This window comes from Sapajus apella, unplaced genomic scaffold (genome assembly GCF_009761245.1).
Source record: "Sapajus apella isolate SASKATOON/1434 unplaced genomic scaffold, GSC_monkey_1.0 scaffold29, whole genome shotgun sequence".
Taxonomy (NCBI): domain Eukaryota; kingdom Metazoa; phylum Chordata; class Mammalia; order Primates; family Cebidae; genus Sapajus; species Sapajus apella.
In genome coordinates this window covers 10,059,941-10,065,940 of record NW_022436969.1, presented here as the reverse complement: position 1 = coordinate 10,065,940, position 6,000 = coordinate 10,059,941, and positions in this window count along the sequence as shown.

Here is a 6,000-nt window from a genome sequence, read left to right as displayed (position 1 = left end):
TCCTGAGTAGACAGATTATAGGTGTCTGCCACCATGCCTGGCTAATTTTTGTATTTTTAGTAGAGTTGGGGTTTCACCACGTTGGCCAGGTTGGTCTCGAACTCCTAGCCTCAGGTGATCCACCTGCCTTGGCCTCCCAAAATGCTGGGATTACAGGTGTGAGCCACTGCACCTGGCCAAATTATCTTTCTTTCTTTTTTTTTGAGACAGAATCTTGCTCTGTCGCCAGGCGCCAAGCTGGACAGGCTGGAGTGTAGTGGCTCGAGCTCGGGTCACTGCAACCTCTGCCTCCCGGGTTCAAGCAATGTTCCTGCCTCAGCCTCCCAAGTAGCTGGGACTACAGGCTCGCGCCACCATCCCCAGCTAATTTTTTTTTTTTTTTAAATGTAGAGACGGGGTTTCACCGTGTTGGCCAGGATGGTCTCGATCTCTTGACCTCATGATCCGCCTGCCTCGGCCTCCCAAAGTGCTGGGATTACAGGTATAAGCCACCGCGCCCGGCCCCCAAATTATCTTTTATATAAGGGCTATATATCTCTTCCTCTTTCCACATTCCTGCCTGAGCCCATAAAATAGAATACAGCTCATAAAATATTGAGGGGAGAAGAGGGTTGGCCATTTTGTTTCCCTCCCTCAGCAAGGGAGTCTGTGTTCTGCAGGCGTTCCCTGGGGGCATCCGCCAAAAGGCAGGACTGGAGGAGCTTCACACTGTGTGACTTTCTTTTCTGTGCATGGTAAATGTGCTCTGTGCATTTGGCTTTTCCTATAAGCTCATCCTGAGTTGTGCCTTGGGGGAAAGAGGGCATTTTATTTTATCTTCCAATCCAATCTATGCTTTTAAATCTAGATTTACCACTAATAAAACAGATAATCTGACCCCATCTGTTTTCTCAATTTAATTCAAAATCCGGAGATGGAGAGAGTGGTTAATTGGTACTTTTGAAACCCCAAAACTTCACAATATAGATACTGATAGGAACCTAATAATGAATTTGGTTGCAAATTGCTGATGCATATTTGTGACGTACATGCATATATTTTATCAATCTGTCTATCCATCCCTGTTTATTTTTTTAATTTAATTTTTTTAGAGATGGAGTCTTATTCTGTCACACAGGCTGAAGTGCAGTGGCATGATCATAGCTCATTGTAGCCTCAGTCTCCTGGGCTTAAGCAATCCTCCATCTCAGCCTCCTAAGTAGCTAAAATTACAGGTGCATGCCACAACACCCAGCTGATTATTTTTTTCTTGTAGAGATAACGTCTCTATGTTGCCCAGGCTGGTCTCAAACTCCTGGGCTCAATCCTCTCACCTCAGCTTCCTAAAGTGCTGAGATTACAGTTGTGAGTCACCAAGCCTGGCCTAATTTGTTTTGTTACTCCATTTTAGGTTTTCCCTTACAATTAATAAAGTTTTCCAAATTCTACGTTTTGCAGATTGCATCCCTAGGTTATCTTAAAACATGTTCCTCTGTCCCCTGAATTTCTTCTAAACTGGAGGTTTGATATAGTTGGACTGATATGCTTCAAGTTCAATTTTTTTGTCTCCATCTGAAGGCTCTGGGAGAAAAAATTTTTTTCTTTTTGAGACAGGGTCTTGCTCTGTTGCTCAGGCTGGAATGCAATAGTGTGATCTTGGCTCACTGCAACCTCCGCCTCCCGTGTTCAAGTGATTCTCCTGCCTCAGCCTCCCTAGTAGCTGGGATTACAGGCATCTACCACTGCGCCTGGCTAATTTTTGTAGAGATGGGGTTTCTCCATGTTGGTCAGGCTGGTTTCGAACTCCCGACCTCAGGTGTTCTGCCTGCCCCAGCCTCTCTTAAGTGCTGGGATTACAGGTGTGAGCCACTGCGCCTGGTGAAAAAATTTTTTTTGGTCAAGAATACTTTATACCTGGCATTCATATTGTTTCTCATTTAAAACTTTTTCTGGTCATTCCTTTTGTTGACTTTTTGAGGCCCTCCTTTGCCATACTGTTTTTCATTCTTGTATACGGTGTAACATATTGATAAAAGAGGGGAGTCTTGTAGCCAGACTCTGAATTTGAGTACTTGCTCTGCCCTTCAACTCTTTGAGTGACCTTGGGCAGACTATCTAAATTTTCTGTGTCTCATTTTCTTCATCCATCAAACATGAGAGGTGCACTGGGTGGATTAAAATAATAAAATACATGTAACACACTTGAGATAATATTTGGCATAAAGTGAGAGATCAGTAGATGTTAATTATTACTAGTAGTAGTTGGGGTTTTGTTTGTTTTTAGAGACAGTGTCTCCCTGTCGCTCAGGTTAGAGTGCAGTGGCACCATCAGAGCTCACACAGGGGCTAAGTATGGTGGCTCACACCTCTAATTCCAGAACTTTTGGAGGCCAAGGTGGAAGATGGTTTGAGCCCACGAGCTCAAGATCATCCTGGGCAACATGGTGACACCCCCATCTCTATGAAAAACAAACAAACAAACAAACAAAAACTAGCCAGGCATGGTGGCCTGTGCCTGTAGTCCCAGGACTCAGGAGGCTGAGATGGGAGGATCAATTGAGCCTGGGAGGTCAAGGCCGCAGCAACGAGCCAAGATGGCACCACTGCACTCCAGCCTGGGTGACAGGGCAAGACCCTGTCTCAAAAACAAACAAATAAACAAACAAAAATAGCTCACTGAAGCTTTGAACTCCTGGGCTCAAAAATCCCCCTGTCCCAGCCTCCCAAATAGCTAGGATGATAGGCATGAATCACTGCACTTGGCCCAAATTTGCCTGTTTTTGAAGACCACTGTATTTTTACTTTCATTTAATAACATACTGACTGAATTCACGGTAGCTGCTATGATCAGAATGTTTGTGTTTCCCCAAAATTCATACGTTAAAATTCTACCCCCCAAAGTGATGGTATTGGCTAGGTGTGGTGGCTCATGCCTGTAATCCCAACACTTTGGGAGGCCAAGGTGGGAGGATGGCTGGATCCCAGGAATTTGAGACCAGCTTGGGCAACATACTGAGACCCCCATTTCTACAGAAAATACAAAAAAGAAACAAAAGGAATAAAAAAGTAATGAAAGAAAACAACAACAACAAAGTGATGGTATTAAGAGGTGAGGGGAGAGAAATGGTGAATGACTACTAATGGTTACTGAGCTTTTTTAGAAGATGATAAAAATGCTCTAAAATTGTGGAGATAATTGCACAACTCTGTAAAGAAACTAAAAACCATTGGATTCTACATTTTAAATGAGTGAACTACATGATATTGAAATTGTATATCAATTTTAAAAAATTGAGGTCCTGGCTACTTAGCAGGCCAAGGCAAGAGAATTGCTTGAGTCCAGGAGTGCAAAACTTTCATGCTTGATGGTTGTGTCTGTGAACAGCTACTGAACTCCAGCCCAGGCAACATAGCAAGACCCCATCTCTAAAAAACAAACAATTTTGGCTGGGCATAGTGGCTTGTGCCTGTAATCCCAGCACTTTGGGAGGCCAAGCCAGGCGAATTACCTGAGGTCAGCAGTTCCAGACCAGCCTGGCTAACATGGTGAAATCTTGTTTCTACTAAAAAATACAAAAAAAAAATTTAGCTGGGCACGATGGTGAATGACTGTAATCCCAACTACTTGGGAGGCTGAGGCAGGACAATCACTTGAACCCGGGAGGTGGAGGTCACAGTGAGCCGAGATCACACCATTGCACTTGCAGCCTGGGCAGTAAGAGCAAAACACTGTCTCAAAAAATAAATTAAATAAATAAATACATAAATAAATAAGCAATTTTTGGCCGGGTGTGGTGGCTCATGCCTGTAATCTCAGCACTTTGGGAGGCTGAGGCAGGCAGATCACGAGGTCAGGAGATCCAGACCATCCTGGCCAACATAGTGAAATCCTGTCTCTACTAAAAATAAAAAAATTAGCTGGGCATGGTGGCGTGTGCCTGTTATCCCAGCTACTTGGAGGCTGAGGCAGGAGAATTGCCTGAACCTGGAAGGTGGAGGTTGCAGTGAGCCGAGATTGCGTCACTGCACTCCAGTGTGGCAACAGAGCGAGACTCTGTCTCAAAAACAAAACAAAAAACAAAACGAGACTCCGTCTCAAAAACAAAACAAAAAACAAACAAAAAAAAACCATCGTAATCCCAGCTACTCAGGAGGCTGAGGCAGGAGAACTGCTTGAACCCGGGAGGTGGAGGTTGCAGTGAGCGAGATCGTGCCATGGTACTCCAGCCTGGGCAACAGAGCAAGATTCTGTCTTGAAAAAACAAAAAACATTTTTTTTTTTAAATTGGAAAATGCAATTCAAAGAAAAAAGAGAGACTTTGGGAGGTGATTAGCTCATGAAGGCAGACCCCTCTAGAGTGACATTAATGTCCTTATAAAAGAGGCTGGAGGGCATTCTGAGAACTGTGAGAAATAAATGTCTGTTGTGTGAAGCCACCCCGTTTATGGTATTCTGATACACTAGCCTGAAGGGACTAAGACAATGGCCTCTCCCTTTCAAGGTGTGAGGTTGGTTTGTTTGTTTTTTTCTAAAACTGGAGAAAAGGTGTACATGGAGAAGGTGTCACCTGTTACTTACCTTCTGTAGGAGGAAAATCCTGGTGTGAGAAGTTAGGGAAAAGAGAAAAGGGGCTCAAATTTAGCACTCCTGCGTTTGCTGAATGTGTCAGATATTTGAACGTTCACTCAATTTTCTTATCTTTTTATGCAGAGTAACTTTTGCTTATTACTTAATTAGATTGATACTGCCTTAATCTGTTTTCTGTTGCTTATAACAAATATCTGAAGTTGGGTAATTTATGAGAAAAGGAATTTATTTCTTACAGTTATGGAGGCTGAGAAGTCAAAGGTCGAAAGCCGCATCTGTTGAAAGCTGCCTCGTGGTGGGGACTCTGAAGAGTCCGAAGGCAGTGGGGGGTATCAGTGGCCAGGAGCTCCAGCATACTAGCTCTAGTCTCTCTCTTTTTTGATAAAGCTACCCATTCCACTCCCATGATAACCCATTAATCCATTAATCCATCAAGAGGTTAATCCATACATAAGGGCTAAACCCTCATGAGCCAATCACCTCTTTTTTTTTTTTTTTTTTTTTTTTTTGAGACGGAGTTTCGCTCTTGTTACCCAGGCTGGAGTGCAATGGCGCGATCTCGGCTCACCGCAACCTCCGCCTCCTGGGTTCAGGCAATTCTCCTGCTTCAGCCTCCTGAGTAGCTGGGATTACAGGCACACGCCACCATACCCAGCTGAATTTTTGTATTTTTAGTAGAGACGGGGTTTCACCATGTTGACCAGGATGGTCTCGATCTCTTGACCTCATGATCCACCCGCCTCGGCCTCCCAAAGTGCTGGGATTACAGGCTTGAGCCACCGCGCCCGGCCGCCAATCACCTCTTAAAAGCCTTACCTCTCAAAATTGCCACATGGAGGATTAAATTTCAACATCTGCTTTGAAGGGCACATTCAAACCATAGCAGATACCATTTATCTTTCTAGCAGCTTAAACTAAAAAAAAAAAAAAAAAAAAGAACTATAAAAGCAAATGAGAGGCTGGGCATGGTGGCTTATGCCTGTAATCTTAGCACTTTGGGAGGCTGAGGTGGGTGGATCACCTGAGGTTAGGAGTTCAAGAGCAGCCTGGCCAACATGGTGAAACCCTGTCTTTAAAAAAATAAAGAAAGAAAGAAAAAAGAAAATGAGAGTATAACTATCTTAGATTATTCCCATACCTTTTCTCTGCCTCTAATTTTCTGTTATTTCTTAATGTTTTCACTTCTTTCTTTTACATATATTGAGGAAATGGAAACATGCACTATAGTGCATGTAGTTTGAAAATCTTGAGTTGACTTATTTGGTTTTAACATCTACCTGTTTAACACCTATTACAATGCCTAATTAAAAAAAAAATAGTGACAGGCCAGGTGCAGTGGCTTATGCCTGTAATCCTAGCACTTTAGGAGGCAAAGGCAGGAGGATCACTTGAGGTCAGGAGCTTGAGGCCAGCCTGGCCAACATGGTGAAACC